Genomic DNA, 12,606 nt, shown 5'->3' on the forward strand with positions numbered 1-12,606 from the left:
ATATATATATATATATATATATATATATATATATATATATATATATAATTTTACAATTTCTTTTTATCATTGATTTAATTAATTGCATGACGCATTTTAATGAATTAGTGATATTAATGTAAATAGTTATGAGAAAGGTTGTATTTAACATTCAAACTTTATTCTTCAACTTTCCAAAGACCAAAGTTTTTTTTTTTTTAAATATCCAAAGTTTCAGATAGTGTACTAGTTCTTTTAATTTGTTTGTTTTTTACATCAGATAATAATTCGATTGTGTCCTTTAATATGCACATGCTTATGTCTCTAGGTTGCCATAAAAGTAAAAGGTTTGATATTGCATGTTGTATTAATGAATTTAATACGTATATGGTTCTTGCCTGCTTGCCAAGGTGCTTTCATCTCTCACTCTATATCTTCTTTTTCTGCTATCACATGTTTCCATAAACCATCTCTCTATTATCAATTTTTGGCTCTAATCTGCCTCCTCTCACCCCTTTTAGCTCGTGTCAAAAGAGTTCTACTAAATGTATTCCTAAATTTTATTTCTTCACTTTTAAAAAAGATTCTTGCTTTAATACAAAATGAACAATTCCTAGAGGGATTTCTATGTGTATATGTATTGTACAATTTACACTATCAAGTATTCCATCTCAAACACTTTGTGGTGTGCGTGTATCGTGTGTGCGTCGTTCGTGTGTGGTGCGTGCGTTGTGTGATATCAGAGCAATAATTAATGGTATCAGAGCAATAAATAAATAAATAAATAAATATATATATATATATATATATATATGTGGCGTTTGTGATATTTTTTTTACAGGGGAGGCGACATGTGATCCTCCAGTAGCGCTTGTTTGTATTCTACATGAATTCTACCAAGCAAAATTGATCCCAAAAGAAACAAGACTGTAAAACCTATTAAAACATCAAATGTTGCACGCCAATGACGAGTAAAGTACGTGAAGACTAAAAAATTTACCAAGAAAAGCAAACACCGTCCCAATAAGTAACCATCGTTCTTCATAATTTCCAACACCAACATCACATTTGTTCACTTCATACTAACTGCATAAGATTAAAAGTGGATTGACACCTATAAATCTAAGACCCAAAATAGAATTAACTCTTAAACAAATCTCATATTCTTCTATTAGTACAATAAAAATCTTATTAATGTAATTATACAATTTATAAAAATCTTAGTAAAAAGATAGAGCAAAATTAATCAAATATATAAGAAAATTCGACAACTTTGTTATATTATTACAAAGGAATGGGATATCCACATACAATTTACGTCTAACCTTAGAACTCCCACATAAAATAGCAACCAGATACCTAGTGAACCACAAGACACTTGGTCTTTGTAATATTACTTTAGTTGTGTGCTTATATGTATGAATAAATACACGCAATTTGTTGCATTATAATGTTATATAAAGTACGTGACGTATTGCAATGGTAAATTTATACACATGCATGTATGCACATTTTTGAAAAAGGATAAACTGTGAAATTGACTTCTAACTACAAGGAATATGGCTTATCTTAAATATATAAGGAGATCTCAGGTTCTGCATGCTTTTCCTGAGCTGACCATTGAGGTAATATGTGGTGTTGTTTACACTCTAGATGGACACTTACAGTCTGACTGGGGAGACCAAGCTACTGCAAATGAAGGCTAATGAAGAATAGCAATTGAAAGGACATAATTGCCCTCCTACTTCATGGCTCTCTAACAGCAGATGTAACGGTGGACCTAAATTCTCCACCTTTTAAAAAGTCTGGGTTAAATGTGATTAAATTAATAAAATCAGGCAAAATGTGTTCTTTGCCCAATAAATATAGGACCAAAAGTAGATTTAACTCTTTGCATAATAATTAGTTAGTTATTTCTTAAAATATAAATATTAAAATTAGAAAAGAAAAAAAATACTAAGTACCTAGATGATAGTCAGTACAGAGAAAAGAGGGTTGTTTATGTCTTTTCTCTCCTTGGGTAGTTATAACCAACACCTCTGTATATATACGCATGCTGTCTTCTTTTTGCAATTCATAATAACAAATGCTATTTTCCTTTCACGCTCTCAATCACTCCATCACTGCATGTAACGCCAACTGTCATGGTATCAGAGCTCCGGCGTAATTACACCGCTGCTGTTACCGGCGATGGCAATGCCAGTCACGTTGCTACGCCGGCCAATCAAGCTCATATTCCTCCGATTTCTGAGGTTAATCCGCAAGGCAATGCGACATCTCAGACTCAAAGGAACCTAAATGCTGGTGGCCTAGATATCCTCTCTTCCTAAGTGTCAATGACAATCCATCTGCGATCCTCGTAACTCTGCCGCTGATCGGCAGCTAAAACGACGGTACCTGGAGTGCGTCGATGCAGATCGCATTGGAGGTGAAAAAATAACTGGACACTAGTTGATGGAAGTACGACGCTACCGAGCAAAGAGGGTCGACAATATCCGGCTTGGAGAAGATGTAACCTGTTAATCTGCTCTTGGATCTTCAAATCGTTGCATTCATCAATAGTCCAGAGTGTGATGCATTTAGAAAATGCGAAAGACATCTGGGAGGACCTGAGCAAACGCTTCTCACAAAGAGATGGCAGCGTATTTCCAGCTTACAAAGCGAGATCCGTAATCTGAAACAGGGAGCACTTTCTGTCAACGAATATTACACAAAAAGCAGAACACTATGGGAGCAAATGAATAATCTAAGGCCGATCCCTCTTTGTTCATGTAATCCGAGGTGTTCCTGCAGCCTTGTTGAAGTCATCAGAAACGAAAGAGAGACAGATCAGGTAATCCTCTTTCTACAAGGATTGAATGAGGATTATGAAAGCTGGAAATCAAATGTGTTAATCTTAAATCCATTGCCAGAGGTATATAGAGTTTTTGTCATGGCTGAAAATCTAGAGAGGCAAATCAGAATGTGAAATCTGAGTCTAGGAAGTTTGGATATTAACCAATCTAATGTTGTTCAAAGTGTTTTGAGTGAAGAACAGTAGCTGCAACTTCATATAATGGCAGGAAAAACAATGGTGGTGTGAAAGCTAAATGCACTTACTGTGGTATGACCGGGCATACGGTAGAAAGGTGTTACAAGAAACACGGGTACCCCCCCTCTCCCCCCCCCCCCCCCTCCCCCGATTGGGTTCAAGGATATAAAGAACAAACAGCAGGCAACACAAGCCACAACAGCAGCCCTGAGCAGTGCAGATCTGGGGATAACTTCTGAACAATTGCATAAACTCATATCTGTTGTGCAAAACCACTCAGCTCACCCATCTGACTCTCATAGCTCCAATTTGGATGTTACAGTTGCTCTAACACCAAAATTTGATGAGTCATACCCTTATTATTGTTACTCACAAACAACTCCACTCAACTGTGACAAAGTATCACATCACAAACATGTAATTGTTATAATAGAGAGTGGTTGTTTGTGAATTATAAGTGTATGAGTATGTAGCGTGATCCTTTATAAAATATGGTTTACATTATCATCATTATTGTTATTGTTATTGTTATTATACGATAATAAATATTTTTCTTCATAGTGTTCAAATTTAGTAATCAGGATTTTCCATTTAAAGAAATTGCAAAAAGATAATTGAGGTTTGAAATTTGAAGTAATTTTAAAAGGTAGAAGTGTCAAATAGGCTCATCTACTGCTGCGAAGTGCTTAATTCTCATCACGAACTAAAATATAGGGTAATCAACCACACTTACCAATTAAATTTGTTAATTAACTTTTTTCGCAGGTTACCACCCGTTTGCCTATCAACATAGATGACATGGAATTTAAATTTTAAAAAAAATAATTACGTGGGTTAACTATCCAATCAACTTGGTTGAGTTTCCTGTACATCCATATACGGCAGATCAGATTGGCGAAAAACCATTGACGACACATGATCGCCATGATGAACAAACAACCATAAAAAAAACCAGACAAATTAAACCAAAGCTTAAAAAAAAAAAAAAAAAAAAAAAAAAAAACACACACACACACACAGAGTAAAACGGGTATAAAGGTTCTTCGCCTCCTCCGACCAAAGTCGCCAAAACCAATTCAAACTTCTGACATAACCAACTAAACGCCGGCCGCGCCGACCACCGTCGTCCTACCTCGCCACCAGCTATATTTCTATATAATATATATATATATACCTCCACCAAATCCCTTAAATGAAATCAGCACGTACTACTGTAGGCATGTTTCCCACCATTTCCGTTCTGTTTGGGAAATCTATGCTTCCGGCTACTGCCACTGGAATTCGGTAGCGGCGGCGTAGGCCATTTTTGGCTCATTTCACCAACGGCAGCGGCAACTGCGAGTGGAAACAGACATAATGAATGGATGACAAACAGCGATTTGAGATATCCATGAGGAGGTGTCGACAATTCCTGGGCTCACTAGATTCATCAATATCCATTTTACATTCCAGATATCCATGTTTTTGTCATAAGTATTACATTTCTACTATACTAATAAGAGCCCAAGAGAGTTAGGCCTATAATTGGTAGATAAAATGACGGTCAAATTTTTTAATCAAATGAATGGCTCAGAGTGATTAGATTTTAATTTTTTCTTAAAATTTTCTAATTTATCCTTAATGAATATAATTATCCGTGAAATATTATCTTTTCCGTTAATTTTTGTTAGTTCACTGTTAACTTACTCATTGATTTCAATAAGAAAGGTCTTAGGTTTGAATCTCATCCCGATCAAAGTTGGCATAATTAGTACTCTATTTTACTCTTATTAAATTAAATAATAATTTAGTAGCTACAACCAAAAAATAATACATATGCATTTCTTTAATTTAGAATTATGTGTCTACAATGTCTTTATTCAAAAAAAAATAAATTATTCCTTATCAATAAATTAAATAAGAGAAATAATTTCATTAGTTATATTGCCTTTATTTTTCTCCAATATAAAAATTCTTTACATTCAAATTCATCCATTGATTATATTCACTACATTGTCCCTACAATGTCTTTATTAAAAAAAAATTATTCATTATCACTAAATTAATTAAGAGAAATAATTTAATTAGTTATATTCTCTTTATTTTTCTCCAATGTAAAAATTCTTAACATTCAAATTCATCAATTGATTATATTCACTACATTGTCTATTATTTTTTTTGTGCACTATTTTTTTAATTATATATCAAAGTTATAATACAAAATAATGCTATATATTTATTTGCCAAGTATTTTATTAATACCATGAAAAAACTAAAAAATATATAATTAATAAAGCCAATCATATTAACTACTTGAGGGATTTGTTGACAAAGAGAGTATTCAAATCACACAACAAATTGAAGTGAGAACTACCTCACAATGTCCTTGTTTGACAATCGGCAGTTAGCGGTTAGCGTTAGTGGATTTGACCAGTAAATTATATCAACGGTTGGTAAAAAGATATTTGAAAAAATTAGTTGTTTAGGTTAAAATGTAAAATGACCTAAGGGTATACATAATAATAATAATAATAATAATAATAATAATAATAATAATAATAATAATAATAATAATAATAATAATAATAATAATAATAATAATAATAATAATAATAATAATAATAATTGTTTTAAAAATATTTTAAATTGCAATGTTTGTATTTTCAGTGGTTTGGAACAAATTGTTGCTTCAAACTGTTGAATAACCAAACACTTTCTTTAGCATTTTGATCTTTGGGTTACATCATATTTACCAATCGTCCAATATCTTTGGAATATATTATAATTAAAAAATTTTAAATTTTTACTACATCTAATTTCCTTAAATTAAGAATTTCTTTGTCCATAATAATTTATTCAACAATAATGGTTGAACTAAATGAACACTGAGCAAAACACCTAAAGGACTGATACCGTTGATTCATTCATTGATCTTGTATATATGTGCATTCATTAAATATATTAGAACCCTTTGCAACAAAAATATTTGATTTCTATTTTTTAAAAAAAAAAGTTTAGTAACAATTATAATTAATCTCCTATATTACATTATATTCATATACTATGAGTTACATATTTAAATAAACAAATTCAACATTAAATTACTTATGTATGAACTTCTCATATATAATCTTGCATTGATATACTTTCAAATATTTATTTAATTATAAACATTGGGTAGAAAAATGACCGTCAAATTATTAAATCAAATGAATGGTTCAGATTTTAATTTTTCTTTTAGATTTTCTAATTTATCCTTAATTATATGATTATCCGTTAACTTTTTTCGTTAAATACCGCTAATGCATCGTTAATCTAATTCTAATATTAAAGTCTAATATAGAATTATAACTACACCATTAATTTAATTCTAATATTAAAGTCTTTAACAGAACTCTAACCACAAATCCTATTGCCGGAATCTTCTCAAACAATATTAGTATATATTTAATATTTTATGCCCTAATTTTTATTTGCTCTCCCTTGTGTCCCGTATTTGGTTTCAACCATACCCATACAATTATTTTATTGACAATTATAATCAATCATGACTATACTATCTTGCATTTGTAAACTTAGAATTACCTATTTAAATATGCAAATTCAACATTCAATTATCAACAATTCCAATATAATATTTCCTTGATGATAGTACTAATTCCACGTAATGCGGTCAAAGTAATATTATGACCAAGTTAAAGCAAGTAAATCTTTTATTGATCGTGTAGAAGGACCTAATACAATCTAAGTGGCTATTCTGAGGGCCGACTGACTGCGGTCGGGATGCTCTGTAAATAGCCTATCGATCGTTCCAAAAGTCCCTCACACTGTTGCCGCCGTGGGTATTTATAGCTGCTAGGCCGGAGACACAATTCTGGCCGACCGGCATGTAACCCACGTAGCAACCACGTGTCTCCACCCCGCGAGCCCTGCCTGTCAGCACGTAACGTTGCCACGTGCTTCTTCTCAACTCTCTCATCCAAGGGCCATCAATCGGGTGCTGAAGACGTCGGTCGGGAGATGCACCGGTCAGGTCCGACCAGGTTCCTTAAGGAATATCCGACCTGTAAACCTGCATAAACAACAACAAAACACGTGGCATGTCGGTCGTGGTATTCCCTACCAAGAGCCCCCCCAGCCCGGGCCTTTTTAACCGACCGGGCAAAAACAGGATGGGATGAAAAAGTCCAATCAACCGCCGCCAAACCCGACCGGACAGCTGTCATTCTGTCGTGCCACGTGTCGGCTTCTGCGCGCCTTGGAGTCCAGAATGGTCACCTCGCGCAAGTGGGTCGTTTCCCGCCCAAACGCTCTCCTATAAATAGGCCCTTCTGAAATTCATTTGAACTTCTACCGACCCTCTAAGTCGATCGGAGCATCCCGAGCAAGCAACTTCAAGAGTCGGTCGAGCAATCAGAACTTCAGCATTCTCAGCTAACTGCAATCACTCGGTAAGTTCTATCTTCTTTAGCTTTTTTTACTTTACTGCTTTATGTTACCTCGCAATGGCCAACTATGGCCCTAACTGACCACGACCGGGTCGTACCTGACCGCCCTTTAGGAAGACAGAATGTCGGACACAGACAGCCAGAACATCCCAGCCGCGGACTACGATGATGCGGTCGAGCAACTGAGCGAGGAGATAGATGTTGAGGCATCTTCACCAGATCGGCAAAGGTCGTCTAGCTCGGAGGGGTCATCTAGCTCTAGCAGATCGAGCAGCGGAAGCGGCGAGACTACAACGAGCGAACACCGCTCCTCGACCGAAGCTGCTCGGGAAACACCGACCCGGGTGATTGGGGCGTATCCCTAAGCAGCACCTCCGACTAACGATCAGGAGGCCACACCAGAGCCGGTCGAAAAAGACCCGGCTGCCCCGCCTGCACCGGCTGATGGCGAATTTGTCTTTCTGAACAGCGAGAGTGTCGAACAGTAAGAGAGCTTGCTGACATCGGGAGAAGCGGCGAGGATTTCCGCCCTACTCAACGGTCGGGTTCGTTTCGACACCCGACGACATCTGGGCAATATCATCGAGCGTCATCAAGGCAAATAGATCGGGATGCACTACGACTCTCTGCAAGCACCGATCCAGTTCCCCTTCTCTGCTCTCTTGACCGCATTCTTGGGCTACTACCGAGTGGTCCCGGCCCAGATCTGCCCAAAGGCTATGTGGTCGAGACATCAGACGTCCTGGTCTCCCGGGTGACTACCCGTAAGGGCAAAGAGAAGGCGGCCGAGAAAGAGGCCAAAGACGGAGGCGCATTGAAGAGCCGAAGGAAGAAAGGCAGCCCGAGCCCTCTGGTCGGGGCCATCACGGGCAATGCGTCCATCCTTACCCGAATCGGCAATCTCGGCCTGGTTAGGGAGGATATGACCAAGCTGACCCCGACCAGGTGGCCGAGAAAATTGGCCAAGATCTGGTCGAGGTAAGAATCTTTTGTTTTCACTTTTTTATACAACTGCCGTTGCTCGGGCTAATCCCAATTGTTTTGCAGCTGTCATGAGCGGCTCAGGTCCTCCAACGCCGAGCGCGCTGGCCAATGAGGCCGATGCATTGAAGAAGGTTGCCGACCGGCGATTGGGGGAGATTACCGACCTCCAGGCCGAGCTGAAGAAAGCTAAGGAGGGTCGGGAACTTGCGGAGAAGGCCGCCCGGGAGGCAAAAGGGGCCCAGGAACTGGCCGAGAAGGCCGCTAAGGAAGCTCTCGGAGAGGCGGCGGAGCTCAAGTCCCGACTGGGCAATCTCGGTGAGCTAACGCGATTCCTCTGCCGGGATGAAACGACGGCCCGAGAGTTCTTCCGTGAGCTGCGGAATGACAAGGTTGGGGAGTCTATGATTTGGACGTTCGGGCGTTGGGCGTTCAAATCCGGCCAGCGGAGAATGCGCGCCAAGACACAGTCGATCATGGAAGATGTCCTCGAAGGTGAGGACCTTCAGCTGGTCCTGACGACCCTCCCTAATGAGGTCGCCGACCCCGGCCCGACGCCGTTCGGCCCCGAGGAGGATGCAGCCGAGCCGAGTGATGCCGCGAAGAAGTAGCTTAGGTCGTGTAGCTTCCGACTCTGTACTACCTTCTTCGTTTTTGTTGTGAACTCTATTGGGAGCCCGGTCCCTATCTGTACCGGGCACATTTTGAACGATCAATGAACTTATTTTTTTTGTAATGAACTCGTGTCGTTCGTTTTGTACATTTTATTTTAAACTTTTGCTGGTCGTCCTTTGCCCGACCTATTGGCCCACTGGCCTGGTCGTTCATGTCCCGACCTATCGGCCTATCTGGCCTTTCAAACTCTTTGGCCTTTTTCGTTCGGGGCTTGCCCGACCGTTTGGCATTGTGCCTTCCTTCCCCCTAGCCCCCACACTGTTGTGCACACTAGGTACGAGTGAGTGCGACAGTGGAAAGAAGTTAGACGGATCGGGGAGATTTTGATGTAGCTCTGGTTTTCCCGATCGATGGCGTGATCCGAATATCCGCCGAAGATGAGCGCATTAGCCGATCGTTAGAGTTCGACCAGTCAAGAAGTAGGTGGCTATTAGAGCCAATTAGGTAGATGGCTATTAGAGCCAATTAGCTGTACACCCCTATCGGTCGGGACCGAGGGAGAGGTGTTATGTGGGGCGAAAAGCCCCTCCTCGGTTGCTGATGCCGAGTCTCTATCGGGTTGAATCCGAGCACGACTGGTTGGTGAAGCAGATTTAAAACAACATACTTCATGCTTAAGCAATTAAAATAACCGATCGGGCCGCCGTATGCAGACGGTCGAGCAATCACCGATCGTATATACATTAATAACTCACGTTCGCATACGGTTAATAATTTACAAACTTATAAGCGATAAACGATGGACGGGCCCACTCGCAGGTCTAAGCCCCCACTCATCTATAATTACAAAAGGATTAATGTCTAAACAGGACGAGGTGCTTGGAATTCCACGTTCCCTCGATCTGTCTCCCGGTCGTTGTCTCCAACCGGTAAGTTCCCGGCCGTACAACAGCCGTGATGATATAGGGGCCTTCCCAGTTTTGAGCTAGTTTTCCCTTTTCCAAAGGCTAACTGGCCTCTCGTCAGCGTAGAACGTAGTCCCCGACTTGAAAATACCGAGGGTTGACTCGAACGTCCTTCGAACTCTTCACTCTCTTCTGATACTCGGTCATACGCCGAGCGGCTAGCTCTCTCTTCTCCTCGACCCCGTCGAGATCCATGACCATGGAGTGTTCATTTTCCTCAGCGTTATAAGATCACTCCCTAGCGGTCAGGATCCATGCCTCGATCGGGAGACGAGCCTCGGCCCCATAAACTATGGCGAATGGGGTCTCAAAAGTTGTTTCTCGTGGGGTCGTGCGATAAGTCTAGAGAACATAAGGAAGCTCATCGGCCCAGCTACGACCAGCAGAGTGCAACTTCTTCTTAAGACCTTCCAGGATTGTCTGGTTGACATTTTCGACCTGTCCGTTTCGCTGGGGGTAAGCCACTGACGATCGGATAGATGTTGTCCCGATCGTTGCAAGAAAGTTTTGAAAGTATTGGCTTACAAACTGTCGGCCGTTGTCGCTGATGAGGTGAACGGGCACGCCGAACCGGGAAATGACATTACGCCAGAGAAACCTAGCACACTGTTGGGAAGTGATCGTGGCTAATGGCTCGGCCTCGATCCACTTGGAGAAATAGTCGATGGCGACAATGACGAACCGTCTCCGACCGGATAGTTGCGGGAAGGACCCTAAAATGTCCACCTCCCACCTAGAAAAAGGAATTGCAGTCGTGACCGGCTGGTAGAATGTGGCCGGTCGTCCATCCGAGCGATTAATTGGCACGTCTCACACCCTCTTGCAAGCTTCTCACAATCTAGCTGAAGAGACGGCCAATAATACCCGACCAGCATGATACGGCGAGCTAATGATCGGCCTCCTTGATGCGACGAGCAGATGCCTGAATGCAATTCCTTCATTACCAAGTCAGCTTCAAATGCGGTCAAACAACGCATGAGTGGGCCACCATACGACCGCTTGTATAGACGACCGTCTTGGACCTGAAACCTCGGAGCTCTGAGCTTGGCCTTCCGAGCACGCTGGGGGTCGTCTGGTAACCGACCGTGCTGGATGTATTCCATTAAATTTGTGATCCAAGTATCCTCTGCCGGTTGGATGGGTGCGACCGGCAACCGGTGAATGCTATGTCTCGGAATCACTAAATCCGAGCAATTTTAGACATACGTTCTGGGGCGTCTTGTGCCAACTTAGACAAGATGTCCGCATCAGCATTGTCTAGTCGGGGAACATGTCGAATGGTGTACCCCCGGAACAAGGTGAGATTTTCCATAGCAAGGTCCCGGTAAGCTTGTAATCGCTCATCATTTACTTCATAGTCGGCCAGGACCTACCCAACTACAAGTGCAGAATCTGTCTAGGCCCGGATGTAGTCAGCCCCCAAATCCCGAGCGCATTGTAGGCCATTGACAAAGGCCTCATACTCAGCTTCATTATTGGTCGGATGGAACTGATACATTAATGCAAAGTACACATTGAAACCCTCCGGGCTCGTGACCACGACCCCTCCTCCTGCTCCTTTTTTGCTACTTGATCCGTCGGTGGCCAACGACCACCACGCCACCTCGGGGTCCTCGACCTCCGGGGGTCGGGTCTCCCGAGCAGTGCACTCGACCAAGAAGTCTGCCAACGCTTGACCCTTTATTGCTGGTCGTGGTCGGTACTCAATGGCATACTAAGTCAGCATGAGCGCCCACTTAACTAAGCGCCCTGAAGAAGAAGCGGTGCGGAGTACTGGTCCGATTGGCTGATCAGTCAATACATGGATGGCTCTACCTTGAAAATAGGGAGCTAGCTTCTTTGCAGCTATATATAAAGCATAGACCACCTTCTCTAGCCGGGAGTACCAGAGCTCGGGACCATGGAGCGCGTGGCTCACATAGTAAACAGGTCGCTAGACCCCCTCCGAATCGGTTCGGTATAAAACTGCACTTACTGACCGATCGGATACGGCGAGATAAACCTCTAGCTGCTCCCCGAGCTCTGACTTTGACAACACGATAGGTGACATAAGGTATTCTTTCAACTCGTCGAAAGCCACTCGGCACTCATCGTCCCAGACGAATCCATTTACTTTGCGCAGTACCTTGAAAAATGGCAAGGCGCGCTCAGCTAATTTGAAGAGGAAACGGCTCAAGGCTGCCAACCGACCGGTCAATTGTTGAACCTCCCGAACGGTAGTGGGCGGTTGCATATCCAGAATAGCCTTGACCTTGGCCGGACTCTTTTAGTCATCATATAACAAAGGAATTTCCCCGTTTGAACCGCAAATGTGCACTTATTAGGGTTCAATCTCAGCTGGTACCTCCGCATAATCTGAAAACATTCCTGGAGGTCCCGAGTGTGGTCGGCTCGGTCCCGACTCTTGACCAGCCTATCGTCTATGTATGCTTCCATCGTTCGGCCCAAAAGATACGCAAAGAGCATGTTGACCATCCTCTGATATGTTGCTCCCGCGTTGCGTAGGCCGAACGGCATCACTCGATAACAGTACAGCACATCCGGGGTCACGAAGGCTGTCTTGCTCTCATCTTCATGGTGCATCATTATCTGGTGATAACCCTTAAAG

The sequence above is a fragment of the Ipomoea nil genome, unplaced genomic scaffold, assembly GCF_001879475.1.
Source record: "Ipomoea nil cultivar Tokyo-kokei standard unplaced genomic scaffold, Asagao_1.1 scaffold2705, whole genome shotgun sequence".
NCBI classification, from domain to species: domain Eukaryota; kingdom Viridiplantae; phylum Streptophyta; class Magnoliopsida; order Solanales; family Convolvulaceae; genus Ipomoea; species Ipomoea nil.